At 40.4% G+C, this 18,004-nt stretch overlaps 1 protein-coding gene across 1 annotated transcript in view; it reads right to left on the reverse strand.

The window, feature by feature from the left end:
• LOC147169554 (uncharacterized) overlaps positions 1–17,612 on the reverse strand; it is a 93,607-nt gene extending 75,995 nt beyond the window's left edge. The window contains exons 1-5 of the mRNA XM_086082791.1: positions 17,517–17,612; positions 16,706–16,797; positions 9,822–9,868; positions 9,493–9,715; positions 5,840–5,893 (exon numbers count right to left, since the gene is read on the reverse strand). The gene's annotated coding sequence lies outside the window, so the exon portion shown is untranslated. The remainder of the gene's footprint in view (positions 1–5,839; positions 5,894–9,492; positions 9,716–9,821; positions 9,869–16,705; positions 16,798–17,516) is intronic.
• Positions 17,613–18,004: the final 392 nt, after the last annotated feature.

Raw genomic sequence — 18,004 nt, forward strand, 5'->3', positions numbered from 1 at the left:
TTGCAGTTCTATTTCAACCCTCCAGCAAGCTGTGGGAAAAAGCTCATTTAGATGCCTGCGTGAAAGGAGATTTGGTTTCAAGCAGGCTTTCCTTAGAGCATCTTCATTTTCCTTTTTTTGGCAGACCACACGGTGCCATGCTGGGCTTTCCGGCAGAGAGCATTTTCTTTGACACAGTTCCCAGCACACTTCACTATTTGGTGACTGGAAGCAGATTAGGTTTTAGACCAGGTAAAAGCAGGTCTAAATTGTGGTGTATCTCAATTTTGGTGAGTTTGTTTCAGGCGCAGGCAGACAGATTATGCGCTGCGCTGATATGTGGTGGATGCCATCGTTTTTCTTTCTTTAAGAAGACAACAGCGTCCATCCAACCATATTAATGCAGAAATCAATTAATTGAATGCATTATTATTATCTTCTTTAATACATGGTCTCCAGATAGTCCGTTATGCTTCTGCCAAGTAATCTGCGCTCTTCTCTTGCGCTGAATTCAAAGGGAATGAAAGGAGCCACTTTGAATGACCGGGAATCAAGTCAACTGTGTTCACTCTCACAACGGCGCAAAGCAAAATTCTACCTGTCCGCGTCAATAAAAAATACCAAAAGAAAGAAAATGTCACCCATGTACACGGTTAGAGCGCGTTTTGCGCTAGACTTGTGCTCGACACAAAAATAGGGGCCATGTCTATTTGACTGGAAGCAACTATTTGAAGAACAACACTAAATGCTGTTCAAATGTATTCAAAACCTACTTTTGGATCCGGATAAAAAAGGACAAGAAGTCGGAGAGCATAGACTGCTTCTTTGCTGACAACTTTTTTACAGGTCTGACAGCTAAATTACATTGTCCATTTTTTACTAGATTGTTATCATGTTAACATACACTAAGTGGTTGCTTTTAAGTCTGTAATGAATCTTCAATTACTGCCTTTACAATGAAGAAAGGAGGTTAAAAAAAATCAATCTCCTGGGAGAAAGAGAGAGCAAAAATAAACAAATAGATTTTTAGCCAAATAGAGAACCTTTTGAAATGACATCTGTGAAAATATTATTAGAACATCCATCGCTGCTGACGACACAGATGCTCAAACCATCTCCGTCTGTCGCTGCAGCGGGAGAGGAGAGCAGAGGAGGAGGAAGAGATAGAACGAGGAGGATGAGGAGAGGTGAAGACCAGAAAGTAAGATCTTAAATGATAAAAGGAGGTCAAGAAAATATTTATATTTTGGGTGGTGTCTCGTCGGTGCTGGATTTCACTTTCCTTTGTTTTCTTTGGTCCTTCCTCGGGTCTCCTGACGGCGGTGTTCGGTTTAGCTGAACGGTATGGGATTTTTTTTTATAGGTTTTTGGTGAACTAACGAATACACACACTCGCACGCACATACACATACAAAAAATAAAATAAAATAAAATAAGAGCAATGATGATGACATTACCGAATGAACAATACTGAGCTCTTTAAAAAAAGAAAAAAAAATGAAAATATTTATATTTCCTTTCGTCATTCAAAATTAGCGGTCCAGGAAGAGGACACGCTTGTAATGTCACTTCAGTGATCAATGGCGAATGTGGATGCACACATTCCATCAAATATTTTGCCCTAACAAATCAACATAGAAGTGAATTTTTCAGCTTTTCCCACCTAAAGTAATTAATTACTCCCAATCAAGCCGTGTTAATTTGACCAGTGTCCCTTTAATTGTTCAATTATTTTTATAACATACAATATAATAAGAGTGCTATTCTTCCTCATTAACCAAAAAAATGTAAACCACAACATTAAAAAAAAATTTGAGCGGAATGCTGGATCAGATTAATTGCATTTCCATTCATTTCAATTGGACATGGAAAAAAAAAAATCTAACTTATTTAACAAGGCACCAATGTAGAAGGAATGACAAAATGGAGGGCAACACATTTTTGGGAAAGAGATAGAGGAGATGAAAAAGGGATGTAGTCAAGGACAGGAGGAAGTACAGAAAATGAGTAAAGTAGTGAGAGAAAGGAGAGAACTGGAAAAATGTCGATGGCTCAGTTCAGTTTAGTCCAGTTTTGTACAAAAAAATATATATATTATCGATGGAGCAAAATGGGAGCCAAATCATTTCATCACCTCCTCTGTCCTAATTGCAGCCATATGCAATTTTAAAGGCCTCTCTTCCTTTCTAATGGCTCCCTAGAGGAAGCCAGGCTTAATTGCTGCAGCTGGCCACGAGTCTCGTCTTTTTCTCTCATCCTTTGCTCCTCTTCTCCTCCTTCTACCCCCCCCCCCCCCCCCCTGTGGGAGTCACTGTCCAATTGACAAGCTGACATGTGGAAAATACAAGAAACTCTACAAGCTCTTAGACTCAATAGAATTCTTATAGACAAGGGCTGTCGTTCTAAAATTGAGGTCAGGAGGTTTTGTTTAGTTTTAAAAGGGACTTATGATGGGAAATGTTGTTGTTGAGTCTCTGAGGTTCTGTTCTAAATTATCGACCCATGTAGTTTACATGATACCTAAATTAGGATAGCGCTCTTGTAGTCTTTGCATAGTGGCTAACGGTTTAGCCAGTTAACTCATTTGCTCCCAAAAACCTGTAAAAAAACATTCTATTCTAAATATTGCCATGATTCCGATTCCAAAAACGTATTTATGCGGGGGTTTTTAATGTGTTTTTATGCTAGAGCATACAGAACCTTTGATGCAGCCTCTGACCTAAATAAGTTGTTTAAAGCAATGGTATTTGTTACAAAAATCGGCCAGCAGGTGGCACCAGAGTATAAGAGATCAACCAGGGCCATGTTGCAAAAAGGCTCTTTTCCCCTGTGTTTTAAACAGATTTGTGAATAATGATGAAACTTAGCTACATTCTAATGCTAATTGCTGCTAAACGGAAACAGATACAAATATACATTTTTTCCTGATGAAAAAATATACTTTTTGGTAGGTTCCATGTTTTTATAGCAATAGAACACAATACTCTGTGGGCTTTGCAAAATCAGTCAAAATCCAGTAAACCAGCCGGGAGCGAAGGGGGTTGCTTCAGTGAAAATGGCTGTGAGTGAATGCGTTAACAACCAGCCAACTCCACATCCTCATTCATCGAAGTTCACGCCACTCGTCAGGCCAGACCCGCCTTTTAAAAGCATGCACACATTCACCGTCGCAGATACTAATGTGTCGAACGTGAACCCAAATGGACAAATAAATTAAATATTTGGCCGCTACTTGGTAAATAATAGTTGTTCTCCTGAGCAAAAAAAAGAAGCAGCAAGCATAGGTGAGCAAAAGTCACACATTGCGAGTTGGCAAAGGTGGACGTCCAAACAAGTACGACAAAAAGGATGAAGCAGCACGAGAGGGACGACACAGATGGACAGACGGCGAGCAGGAAGTGGAGAACTGAAGCCGCTCTCGGCTGTGAGGAGCACCTGCTTCGCGGCGGGACCTCCTCTCCCCGTCATGTCGTAATCAAATTTACCACAGGGGTGGACTGTCCCTGAACCCCCCACTAAACTCATTCTAACAAGAGTCCCACTGAGTGTTACATTCAAATAAACCTCACCTGCAGCCATACTCACAGTAAGGGACATTAGCTAAGGTGTGCTAACACCTCACGCACATTCATATGCACGCTTACATTAACACGACAAGGCTTCACCTATCACATAAATGTCAATTAAACAATATTTACTATGTTTTTTTTGTTTTTTTTTCTGGAGCGCTCAGTTCATTCGTTAATTTTATATAATATTTACTATGAGCGTCCTTCCTTCATCATTGATACGACTCCATCCTATCTGTAATTCACGTTCCCTCTCACTCCTCCAACTGCCTGTTAGAAGAGAGAGAGAGAGAGTGTGTTTACGAGAGAGGTGTCACTTTCAGTGAAACAGCTTAATTCCGATGTCAATGAATTAATTAGATGTGTTAATGAGCTAGCAACAGCTCACCCAAATTAAATTAATACCGTAATGGCCTCAGACAGCGAGAATTAGCTCACCCATTTCAGTAAACGCTTTCTGGAGTGTCTGCGCACACACACACGCTCAAACAACATCCATCCCCGCGAGCAAATCAGCATCCAGATGTAATTAAGTGACTAATTAGAGAAGCGCTCACCGGCTCGTCCTTCCCTATGCCGGATCGTTCCTACGAGCACCATGCAAGTTAATTTTTGATGGAAACTAATAATGTAATATAATAACATAATTCTGGCACTGTGGTTGACTGGCAACCAGTCCAAAGTGAGCTGGGATAGGCTTCAACACACCCGTGACCCGAGTGAGGACGATAAAGAAAATGGGTGGATGTATAATTCTGACCAAAAGTCAAACATCTTGGAATTACAAACATAAAATATGAGCAGAAATTTGGTCCAAAAGTCAAACTAAAATTTCACGATAAATGTGGTCCAAAAGTTGAACATCTTGTAATTCCAGAATAAAATATTAAGAGAAAAAAAATGTGTCTAAAAGTCCAACATCTTTGAATACAGCCTAAAATTTCACCAGAAATGTAGTCTCAAAGTCAAACAACATGAAATGATGTGTAATATAAATATATAAAAAAAAAATTGAAATTACAACACAGAAATTTGATTTAAAAAAAAAAAGAAAATTTACCATGAAATATGGATTTAAAAAATTGGTCCAATAGTCAAACAACTTGTCTAACAGTCAAACAACTCACAATTATGAAGTCCAAAACGTTGGAATTACGACATATAATATTACCAGAAATTTGGTAGTCAAACAACTTGGCACTCAGAAATATGGTCCAAATGTTAAAGAGCTTGAAATTCCAACATAAAATATTAACAGAAAGTCTAACATTTTAGAAATGTGGTATGTGGTCCCAAAGTCAAGCAACAAGGAATTATGACCAGATGTTTAAAAACAAAAACTCTCATTATTATGTAGAATAAATTTGGTTATAATAAAAAAATAAATAAATACATAAATAAATAAATAACCTGAAATAAATAATCAAACAATTTGTAATATCATAAAATATGAAAATAAATTTGGTCAATAAGTCAAACAACTTGAAATTATGACCCAGAACTTCACCAGGTGGTCTAAAAGTCAACCTCACAATTATGACCAAAAGTTCCAAACCTTAGAATTACCATATATAACAGAAATTTGCTCCAAAAGTCAAACACCTGGAAATTCTGACATAGAATTTGACCAAAAGTCAAACAACTCAAGTAAACCAAACAATCGATGCTATGTGTTAGCCCGTTTATGGCGTTTCAAAATAAGGTTACAGCATTAAGCTAGTAAACCTTCCCAATGCTAAGTTACTGTACAGTATGAGATTGTTTTAAATAGACTACGTAATTCATTTTTTCAAGCTGCCAAACTGATGCTTGTTGAGTGAGTGAGGCGAGTTGGGCCAGTGCTAGTCCCTCATTTTTTTGCTCGCAAGTAAAATAAATAAAAAGGATGGATGACACATCTTGGTGATTTATTGTATCAATTTGGGGGGGGCTACTATTTGAGAAATAAATGTGCTGTTTAAGTTTCAATATTGTACCTAGTCGTCTTGTTTCCTTCACTAGTGACAAGCTGTGGCTGCTCCTTACGCTATTTGTGTGTGTGCGTGCGTGCGTGCGTGTGCACTTGTGAGAGAGCATGGACTCCGCAGGGATGGGGCTTCTCACACAAACACCATCTGTCAACAACAGGCTCACCTGCTAGCAAACATTTAGCTCAAGATCCGTCTCACCTGCTCTGCGTCTCTCTAGCGCGCGCGCACGCACACACGCACACACACACGAGTACACAGAATTCAGCAATGTCAAAGCAGAGGATAAAGTAATTTCCCACTTAGTCAACTCGACAATGTCACCTGCTTTGCAGCCGTGCTGATCTCCGAAGGATTCTTGCGAAGTGTTTGCATGCCCTATGGAAAGAAAAAAAGACTTTTAAAAACACACACAAGCACGTAGACGCAGAAAAGAAACAAAACAGTTGACACCTTGCGGAAACATGAAAATTACCGAGCGGTAGAACCCATTGAGGAGGGGGGGGGGGGCGATAAAAGAGGGAGATGGAGACTATTACCCAAGGTGTGTGACTAAATTAGCTTCTCATCATCACTAATTAGCCTCTTGTTCCTTTCTTCCCTCCAGGTGATACCATGAGCTACATGTGTGTGCGTGTGTACACGTGCATGTGTGTGGGTGAGAAAGAGCACTACAACATCTTAACTACAATTTTATGTTTAGAAAACTCACAAACACTAACTATAATTATAGCAAAACATTTCCTTCATTTTCATCTTTGTCAATTAATATCATACATGAGCTTTCAGTTTAAAAGCATTTATTTTGATGACAATGTGTGGCCGTACAGAAGAAGAGAACTTGAACCGTCTATTGGGAATTGTAGTTTACTTTACTTCACTTAGTGCTTAGACTTATTAACTCGTTTGCTCCCAAAAACGTATAAACGCGTTCTATTTTAAATATTGCCATGGTCCCAAAAACGTATTCATACGTTTCTTTTACGGTTTGTTATGCTAGACCATACAGAAGGCTTTGATGCAGCCTGTGACTTTGCTTAAAGCAATGGTAGTTATTACAAAAAAACGGCGAGCAGGTGGCAACAGAGTATAAGAGATCAACCAGGGCCGTGTTGCAAAAAGCTCTTTCCCCCAGTGTTTTCAACAGGTGTGTGAATAATGAGGAAACTTAGCTATATTATAATGCTAATTGCTTAAAAACGGAAACAGATACAAAGTATTTTTTTTATTCCTGATTAAAAAAAGAGACTAATCTTTCTTTTAGTAGGTTCCATGTTTTTATAGCCATAGAACACAATATTCTGTGGACCTTGCAAAATCAGTCAAAATCCAGTAACTTCTACTGTCTGTCAAAGTGTTGTCAAACTCCGCCTTTTCTCTCATTCTGTGTGAGCCGTACAACGTTATGTCACCTCAAGATTAAAAATCTGGATGATTTTTTTTAAACAATAACTGGGTTAGATACATTTGAGTGATGCTATTTTGTTAAAAATGTAAAAGTATAAAGTAATTGGAGAATGACAAAATTAGCCACAAAGGTAAGTGTGCCGATCTTTTTCAGCACGGCTCAGTCAGCTCAGTTTATTGACTCCAACTCTCATGGCTCCAAGACGTTTGAAAAAGAGTTCGGGAAGATACAAGTTGTTTGTTTTTATTAAAGCCTGGTTTGCTATAGACAGCTAGCGCCTGGCGACATATCCACTATTTTAATCAATGACGGCATAATAAATTAGCAATTTTTGTGATGATTTGGGGTTGTTGGCATTGATGTATGATCCAGTTTTTGGTAACTCAAGCAAGATGGCATTTGTTTTATTTCCTAATTGTGATGTGAGGATTCCGCCTGACAGCGACAACATGCTGGTTAAATTCTAAATTGTCCAAATAACTTCTCACATTAGCTTCAACTATTTTTTTCCCAATTGCCAAGCGCGTAGCATAATCAGATTATTCAAATAGATGTTAATTAGCGCCGTTTTCCCTCTAAAAGCTGCTATTATGAAAAGGATCAAACAAAAAAAGTGGTCATGAAATTCCACAAAAGAAGCGAGGCTCACTCTGATTTGTTGTTGTTTGTGTCGTTTTTCTTATCCTTTTGTCTTCCGTCTGTGTTTGTGCGACTGATATATAATTTGAGAGGGAACAATGGCAATCGGTGAATAAACTGATATAATGCATATTCATGGTTCTTCAGATCCAACAAAGGTAGCTTTTGCCTGCGTCTTATCCCCTCCGTTCCCAATCCTTCTTCCTTAATTATCCACCCCCCTTTTAAATCTTTGTCCCATGCGGCATCTCCCAAACAAGGCAACGTTGTTTTCCGCTAATCTGGGTTTCCCCCCCCCCCCACTTTCGACGCGAACTGCCGTTTACCTGAGGTAAGCACACGCCAGCTGAGAATAAACAGGGCCCTTATAGCACAACGCGAGTGTCGTCGTCACCTGGAACAATTCTAATTACAATAACATTGTCTGCTAATCCTTCTAAACGGAAAGCGAGGCGCTAAATCAGTTTGATGACGCTCCCGCTTAGCTGCGTATCGCTGGTTCGCGCGGTAATCCTCGATACCAAAACACTAATCTCTTCCCCCGTGTCTGCCGTCCGCCCGGCTCGGACGCGGGAAATGCAAAGTTGCAGAAGCGATGCAAAGTTCTGCTCTTTTTACAAGCAGCTCACGCAGAATTACATGCTAGCATCCGTGACCGTGTTTGGGCGTTCGCGGTGAATTTACGCGTTCCGCTGCTTCTTGTTTGTGAAACATTCAAATCTCGTGTTGAACAAAAGGATTGACGGAGGCCAGCTCGTCTTGAGGCGCCAGGTTGAGAAATGCTTTGAACTTTTTCAATGCATATTTATGGAGACAAAGTGACAACTGAACAACTGTGTGACAGTGGTCCTCAAACTTTTTTTGTATTCTTAAAAAATAATAATTATTGTTTAAACATTAAATAACTAAACTAAATATACAGTGGACCCCCACATACTTCCTGTTTGGCATCGGCAGATTCACCTATTCACGGATTTTTGTTAGCATCATTTGTTTCTGATATTACACAAAACAAGTCAGTTAAAATTAAATTGTTAAGTCACTTTACGAGCTAATTGCTAATCAAAGTACTGGTCCGGGGCATGAGAGCAGACCAAGGGTGTGATTAAGCATGCATCACATCATATTGCATCAGTCTGTGGACTAACGTTGGTTTAATTACACAGAGATTTAGAAATTAGAACAGCAAAAAAGACAGTAAACAGACATTGGAGTATATATAATTCAGGGTTCCTCAGTTTATGACGGACTTCTGTTTTGAGGGGGGCGGCGAAACCCAAATGTTTACAGAAGAAGGATTGCTCCTTATTGTCACTTTCCTAAAATAATAACTTATGTAATTTTCCAGGGGGAAAAAACGGCACAAAATACTAATTATATTTATTAATAATTTAATTTCTTGAGTAGAATTAAATTTGATGGAATAAGAATGTAGACAAATTTAGCAGAGACATAAGCTATTATTTTAATAGGTTGACAATATTAGCCATCCTTACCATTACCTGATTAGCAATGCAGCTGTAAAGTCCAAAATTACACAAATATTATTATGTAGGCCTCGGGTCTCCTGAACAAACTTTTGACACTAGGAGACACGTTATCTTAGAGGAGACTGACGGCGGAAAGAAAATGGAGCCCTACAGCAAAGTGAAGACCGTTGAGTGTTCTATTACAACAACAGGAGGCAAACATTAGCATTTATTTTGCTCATTTGTAGACATGTACCTGCTGAACGGTGGGCACTACTGGTATGAGAAATACTACCTGACGGAAAAGCGCCATGTTGTGCAATGGGTGGCAAAAGGACAATCTGAGCATAGCCAAAAATTATGTGTACAATGTATAATGTGATTCATTGGAAGCTAAACGCAAGCTAAAGAGAACATTTATAAGTGTCAACTCATCTTGGCAGAATACATGTCAAACTCACCTTTGACGGCTTCATTGATGATAACGCAGATTGCTAGCGAACTTGAGATGTGATGACATCGGGAAGTAAGAGATGTTAGCATAGATGCTAACACAGCCGCAGCTGTAACAGAGCAACTTCAATCAACTCCCTTCAGCTTTGTCCAATCAACTCCCACGTGTGATTTGAAAGTGCTCGCCCTTTTCCCAGAAGCTTCTATTGGCTCTTCTTCTTTTTCCATTTCCTTGAATTGGGGTTAGAAGAACGAAAAAGAGTTTATTTAGCCAAAAATGACATGCACATCAGATAAGGTATTTATTTAAGTTAAATAAAAAGGAAAAATACCGTACCTTGAGCCTTAAAACATTCTTGCTAACATTTATGCACATTTTTGGACCTGTAAGAGACATAACCATAAATAGTGTAGTTTGTACCTTAGGAATACAAATGGACTCCTAATGTACCTGAAGAAGTGAATGCTAATGGTTAGCCAACACGCTAAAGAGAACATTTAGCAGAATTAGCTCATCTTGTTGTCAAAAAAAACGTACCTGCTATGGCAATGTCTACTACGCATACTCTGATATCTTAATAGGTGATTGTTTATTTTATTTTTTATATATTCAGTATAGTTAAGATGACATCATTAAGTGACGTATGTTAGCATTTGCTAACCTAGCCGTAGTTTTAACAGGACAACATATCACTCCGTTAGCTCAGTTTCGACCAACTTGTGTTTTGAAAGCGCTCACTTCAAACAAACCTTTACCAAACCACCGCTAAAACATACAAAACATAATTTCCAAACCAATTAGCTTGGCCTCAAACAACCAAATAAATACCCCTCTGACACACGATAATAATAATAAAAATAATGAGTTAACCTCATCTCCCCGTTTCAAATTATTCAAAGTGAGCGCTCTGATTCGCTGGCTCTCTTCAATTAGCATTATGTTAATTAAAGAGCATCATCATCATAATCATCAGGTTCTCGTCAGTAATTAAACGCCCGAGTGTGATTACTTAACTCAGCAGGGCTCCTGATGATTCATCCGCCCTCTGGTCCTTTTTTATGAGTGTATGTGTGTGTATAAAATTTAGCGATGCCAGAGGACAGGAACAGATTCTCCCAGTCACACTGCATATGAAATGCTGCAGCGAATGCTGCATATGCAAATACACGTGTGTGTGTGTGTGTGTGTGTGTGTGTGTGTGTGTGTGTGTGTGTGTGTGTGTGTGTGTGTGTGTGTGTGTGTGTGTGTGTGTGTGTGTGTGTGTGTGTGTGTGTGTGTGTGTGTGTGTGTGTGTGTGTGTGTGTCCGAAGAACGTGAGGGGGACCGGGGGAGGTGTGTTCACTGGCTGATGAGGTGTCTGGAGGAAGTTAATTGCCTATCAAGAGAGCCCTGCCTGTTATTATTTGTGTGCGCGTGTGTCAGAGGCCTTTGCGTGCTCGTCTGGCTAATTAGCAATCACGAGACCGCACTAGTGCATGTTGGTGTGTGTGTGATAAAGTGCGTTTACAGCGGGGAACCTGCGAAAACCGGGACAGGACGAGACATGCTAACAACAATAATGGAGGAGAATTGAGAGTGTCATCTAAAGTGTCCATGAGCTGTTTAAGTTTAACCTTTAGCTCAAATGCTAAGTTTGTTAGCATTTCATCTTCTAATCGACGCTTCCTGGTAGTAGGTCAACTTTCAGTTGGGGGGAGGGGCAGTTTCCACAACTGTCGATGTTCAGATCACTATGTATTTTTTCTTGTGTATAAAAAAAAAAAAAAGTGTATTATGTTATAATGTGTGTTTTCCCAGCAGTGTAGTTTACCTCCAGTGGGCCAAGATGCTAATTAAGACGAATCCAGACATATCCTCCCAGCCCCGCCTCTCCTTTCCCGCTTCGCTGTTATGCAAATGAGGGTGTGACCCTTCTGACTGGGCATAATATATAATATTAATAACCGGTGCGGCACATAATCAATGAGCGCGATTAAGACGCGCAAAAAACGCAAGCTATCCGACGGATTTCATGCGGGGCCCCACAAGAAAAACATCTCTGCTGGATGCACGCTAATTGAATGCATGCACATGTGTGTGCTGAGAAAGTGCGTCGGACGTTCTTCACCTCTCAGCAGACGACGCAAGAGGTTTTGATCAAGATGGCAAACAACACACATGCACGCTGCCGCACGCAAGCACGCACGCACGCACGCACACGGGTACACTCAGCAGGTGAGTATAGCTGAGTTGACACTTTGTCAGCACTGTGTAATTTGACATAATGAATGCAAGCATCGTTACTGCTGTTAATTGGCCAGACTAATTATACTCAGAGGATGTCATTAGAGGGAAACTGATGCCAACTGTGTGTGCGCGCGTGTGTGTGTGTGTGTGTGTGTGTGTGTGTGTGTGTATGAGGTTGGGGCAGAAGGTGGGAGGAAAAAGGAAAGAGGGCACCAGTGGTGACTTGGGTGGGGGTGGCAGCGCAGGTGGTGGCGATGGTGGAGGAGCAGGAGAAGGGAAAGAACTGCAAAGTCATCTTTATTGATGCTACGTTTCAAGCTATTTAATCAATTGCATTGAGCAGCTGCTATTTCTTTCAAGTCGCATCGCACTACTTCGCACAGCGTGGTGGAATATGAGCCGTCAAACGCTGACACAGAAAAAGACAGCAGATACTGTACAGTGGAACTTTGATTTAATGGACTAATTGGGGGAAAGGGTTGTCTGTTCGAGCCAATTGTCCGTTAGAGTACTTTTTTCTTGGCATGAAAACGGCCAATACAGTGCAAAATTGCTTTTTATAACATAGAAATTCCTCGCACCGTACAAAATTATTGGGAATGAATAAATAAAGATTGAAGAAGTTTCGAAAGTTCATTCAAACTTACTTTGTTGGTGCTTTGGGGATCATAATGGCTTGCACCTGGCTGCATTCATTTATCTGTTTGTTTATCTATAATTGATCTATGTTTTTATATTTGTATTTTATCAGTTTATTGTACAGACATGTTGTCACTGCTACATTTGTTGTGCAATGTCCCTGTTAAATAAATAAAATGAAATGAAAAAAAAAAAGATGAGCCATGATGTTAGCGCTTCCTTTTTCACCTCAGTTACGATTAGACACCATAGATAAGGGCTTAAAAAAAAAAACAGTATACTGTATCAAAAATAGCATGTTAAAGAGACATGTATACAACTAGCACCAAATATCCATAAATATGAACAGGTAGACACACTCTGTTTGAGCTATGTGCTTACAGCGATGCTAAGCTAATATCCATGCTTTGTATTACCTTTGTCAGGACAGTCACCCCTGCAAACATGGCGACCATGTATGTACATGCACTGTTCTTGATGGGGAAAATCGCCCCTACCAACATGGCTGCCACATTAACACGCTTTTTAGCCTGCTCTAATTTACTGTAAGTCTATTTATATATGACAAGAGAGCAGCGCTACTGTGCTCGATAGTTAATAATTATTCAGCACCAACAATTCGCCTTCACATAAGGCTAGTCAATAGCTAGCATACTAGCGTAAACAGCACGCTGGCGTACACACGCACACTAAGGCCCGTAATCAAATTCTTGGCTATCGTCTTGCAAATCCACTCATGACAGCCCACTTATATTGAACGCGAGCAGAGCTGCAGCCTTTTAGTTTGGCCTCTCCGAGCAGCATGTAAAAGCTTCATCACGGGCCGCGCTGATGAAATTAGCGCCTATTAGCGCCCCCGACCGCCATCCACCGCCCGACCCTCTCGCTCGCCCGCCTGCCCACTCCCACTTCCTCGCCGCGCTCTCACTTGGAGGAGTGTGCAGATTTAATTTGCCGCCACGACTCAGGAGCCACTTAGCAATATCTCTCTGTGTGCGAGAATTGATTGATTAGGCCTTATCTTGTTATCTGGCTCTGTGGTCGTTTGATAGGCCTGTTTGTTCTCGCACTCCTTCTATCTGTATCCCTTTGCTTTATGTAATTTCACGCCCCTGTCTCTCTGCTGTGTGTGTGTGTGTGTGTCGGCCTCCAGCCTCTCTTGTCTACTTTCTTCCTGCAAATGTGGGAATCAGACGCTGATAAGGAGGGATAGTCTTGCAAGATCAGAATTAGGAAATTACACGGTTACGTTGTTGCCGGCCACCACCCCCCGCTTCCACTTTATCCCCGCGTCAGCCCCTCCTACCACAAGACAATATTGTTTCTAAGAATGTGCTAGAATTGCTTAATCTGTAATGGCGGACTTAAGTATTTTGCTTACGTTGTTTCTGTCATCCCTCGCCTTATCACGGTTCACCAGAATGGCTAACGGTTTTAGCCAACTTACATTATCAATAGTCAGGTTTCCATCCAATTGTTTCAATTTTTTTAAGCGGATTTACTGAAAATGCGCAAAACCGACATGCGACTTACACCCGTTTGCATCTGTTCTTCTTTTGCGAATAGTGAGAGGGGACTCCGCCGCTGTAGGTGGCGGTATACACCATAGAGATGTGATCCAGCAGTATTTTAAAAGAAGAAGAAGAAGAAGACCAGGAAGCGACTGCGCCACGCGATGACGTCGGATGAGTTTTCTTTTGTCATTCTTGATAAACCGTAGCATTTCTTTGCTATTTTCCATCTAAAATAGCATTAATGTTTACTTCTTTAATTCATTCCTAAAAGATTCCCGTTTCGTCATCCCCCCAAACATACCTTACTTTATCGTCCGACATTGCATTGGGACTACAAACGTACGTGTGACGTAATATCTGGTCAAAACATGAGACGTGTATCCGGTCTTGCCATCATCATTATTCGCAAAACCTGTTTTTCATCGTCAAAATTTGCATTTTCCTTTTTTTCCAATACGCTTCAAAATTCACCACCTCTTAAGTTTAAAAACTTTTTTTGCGAATTTTGGGCCCGTTCTCAAATTTCTAGCGTTTTCATTCAGTTAGATTTTCGCATTTCTTGAAAATTCTAATAAAAAACGGGTTGATGGAAACCCAACAATTCCCTGCCTTTCACTTCACTCAACAGGCGTGGCCCGCGTTTTAAAGGCACACACGCATTCAAGGTCACAGATACTACAGTGTCTTAGTATAGGTATTCTGCATAAAGCCTTAAAATACAGTAAATAAAATGATAAAATTATATGGAGCATAATCCCTCAATAAACAAGGGATTACTGAAAACCACTTGAATGTCTCTTTTAGAAACTAAAATGGGGTATATGCCACGAAGGAGGCGGGACTTCTGACTTTCACACATCAGCGCAGTCTCCGGTTGATATTTGCGATGTGTGGGCCGGGTCCCAATGCTTGTTCCGCCGTTGCGGCCCTCGGTTGCGCGTTCCCGTCGACGGGTGCAAGTGTTTAGTGTGTCTGTCTCAGTTTTCCGAAGTATTTCAGAGAGCCCGATGGGCGGCAGTGCGCGGTTGGGGGGGGGGGGGTGCGAGTGTTGGAATGCGACCAGCAGTGGCCGGAAACGGAAGTCTGTGGCATCTACCCCATTATGACATCATGAAACTGCTTTCTTGTAAACTTAGAACATTTTTTTTAACTTATTTATGTAAATTCAGAAAACAAACAAAAAATGTTCAAGTGTTAATCTAGAATGAAACACATTTTACCCCCAATTGTATGATTCCATCCAATAAATAAGAAAAAAAAATACATTTCATAGCTCTCGCCCAAAAATACAAACTAAAGTTACGACTTAAAAATTATACCACAAAACAACAATTAGCAAATAAATTGTTATTATTAGCATTATTTTTATTTTTTATCATCTCATTTTCGCACCATGAAACATCTTCGAACGCTTTAAATAAGGCAGCCTGACTTTTGGGAATCGCGCTTTTGAATATGCAGAAGAGGTGGAAAGTGGAAAAGCAAACGTACGCACACAAGTACGTGAAGAATAAAGATGTTTTTCGCCGTGCACGGTGACAGACGGCAGCGAGCAGGCAACACATGACTCCCAGCAGAGAGCAGCGAGCCCCCCCACATCATTAGCACCTCCCGCCGTACTCCGCCGGGCCTCAGCCGGCCGGGGACCGCCGCGGCGAAGTGGGAGGACGAAGACGGAGGACGCGGAAGATGCTGGAAACACGCGTGCGTGTGCGTGTGTGTGTGTATGTGCCATTTCCCCAACTGCTTCCCCACTTATTTGCAAATTAGTCAAGAGCAATTAAGCGCGTTTAAAGCCAGCGCGTACACAGGTAAACAAACAGTACTGAATAAACATGGACGACGGTGCTGCAAGTCCGGCAGAAGCACAGCAAGATTACAAGGAGACAAAAAAAAAAAAGGACAGAAAAGAGAGACGAGGAGGAGCAGGAAGAGGTAATCATCGAGTCCCGGTGGACAGATTGAAGCTGAGTGGATTCTATCGTACAGCATCTCTCATTTGTATGCTAATTTACGCTATTAACACACACACAGAGCAGGAGCACGAGCTCGGGGCGTGGCTTAATAAATACTCACTGATTGCTGTTTGTTCTAGGGATGATGCTTCGTCTTGTTCTTCGAGACGGATAGAGTAGAAACCATACTCAAATAAAATGTGTTTATAGTTTGCATGACGCTATTTTATTATATCATCCTACTCAAGAAGCATTATATTTTGTGTGATTCTACTAAAATTACATTATAATTCATCCTAAAACCGCATTAAATTTTGTATTAAATCCATAAGTATTATTTTTTTCCTATTAAAACAATGCTCGGTATAGTCTATTTGACTAAACTTGCATTATAATCCATAATGTGCCCTGGTATAGCAAAATGAGCCACACATATTTAAAAAAAATTGTGTTTTGGAATCACCAAAAAGAGAATAAACCGTAATATCAGTTGTTCTTTGCAGAGGATAAAAACTATATGCCTGTGAGTATTGTTACACAATTTGTGTTCAGATATTCCTTGCCAATCGATGGCTTGTATCATTTAAAAAAAAGAAAAGAAAAAAAAGTAGGCACCGCTGTATTTGCATGTCATATCAAATCCTACCAAAACTTCATATTTGCATGAAATCCCACTAAAGCTTAATTTTGAATTTGTGTGAAATCATACAAAAATTGCATGATACATGATTTCAAATTAATAACTACAGCATCGCTTATGCTATCCGACTAAAACTAACCATTTATGATGAAATCCAAGCATTACAGCTTGTATGAAATCCTACTAAAACATCATTGTAATTTAACCAGGTAAGGCAATTTATAGTTTCTCATTTACAATGCTGACCTGGAAGCAACTTAGGGTCCAGTATCTTGCCCAAGGACTTCACAGTCGAGGTTGGGATTCAAACCACTGGCCCCTCGGTCACTGGACTCGCTCTACCAAATGAGACACAGTTGACCTTAATTAGCCGCAAATTCTGTTAAAAAAAAAACTGCATTGCATATCGCCGCACAAAAAAAAAAGAAAAAAGAAATCCAAGTAAAAGTACATTTATTTCACATGAAGTGATGAACCAATATTGAAACTGTGACCTTCCACTCATTCCAGTCGCAGATATCCAGCACTTGCTTCTTCCAATAAAGCAGTTTGAGTTGTTAAGGTTGTTGTTTTTTTCTAACGTATAAAGCGTAAGTACAATACTTACTTTTGCAATTATAGAAGTCTAAAAAAAAAAAAACACTTAAAGAGTATTCCAGCAACATTGTTGTATCTGTTGTAAAGCCTGAAACTGTTGTGATTAAGCCTTGAGGCCTGATAGATGATTTTGGTGATTCATTGAGCGTGCATCCTCTCTGCCATTCACATCACTCGCAAAGCTACAAAAAAAAAATCAAAAAAAATCTATTCTTTAAGAAGCTTAAACTGTGCGTGTCTGTACACTGCTCTCCCTTTTTGACACACACCAATCATCACTAGACTGCCTCGTGTCACACACACTTTGAGAAACACAAAGATGTCAAGCAACATTCTCAAAGGATTCTCCTGTGTGTGTGTGTGTGTGTGTGTGTGTGTGTGTGTGTGTGTGTGTGTGTGTGTGTGTGTGTGTGTGTGTGTGTGTGTGTGTGCGCGCGTGTGCGCGTGCGTGCGTACAGACCACATGCGAAGGGTTGCCACGGGCGACATCCGCGGGTCTGTGCGGCGTTTCCTCGTCTGTGATGGGTTTTCCAGAGCTGGCGTCGAAAACACAAACTTAAAACGATGAGAAAATGACCAAATGAGTTATCAACAACTTTCTAAAGCACCCAACCCCCCCCCCCCCCCCAAAAAAAAACCAAGTGATTTACCAACCAGCATGCTACAGGATATTAGCGTCCCAAGGGAAATTATCCAATTTCACTTAAACTGGTCCAAACATACAGGCATCAATGTAACGCTTTTGATATACGTAGAAAGACAACATAATACTGACAAAAAAATTTTATCGTCTGCAACTAACACAAACGACTACTACTACTGCAAATTTTTAAGTCACTAACAATACTGTTCATTAAAACGCTTACATTTGTCTGCAGAATTGTATCATACTGCCATCTGGTGGACAAACCACATACAACATAAGGCGCCACAATGAATTCATAATGA

The sequence above is a fragment of the Leptonotus elevatus genome, chromosome 8, assembly GCF_054856555.1.
Source record: "Leptonotus elevatus isolate MCC_2025b chromosome 8, RoL_Lele_1.0, whole genome shotgun sequence".
Taxonomy (NCBI): Eukaryota; Metazoa; Chordata; class Actinopteri; order Syngnathiformes; family Syngnathidae; genus Leptonotus; species Leptonotus elevatus.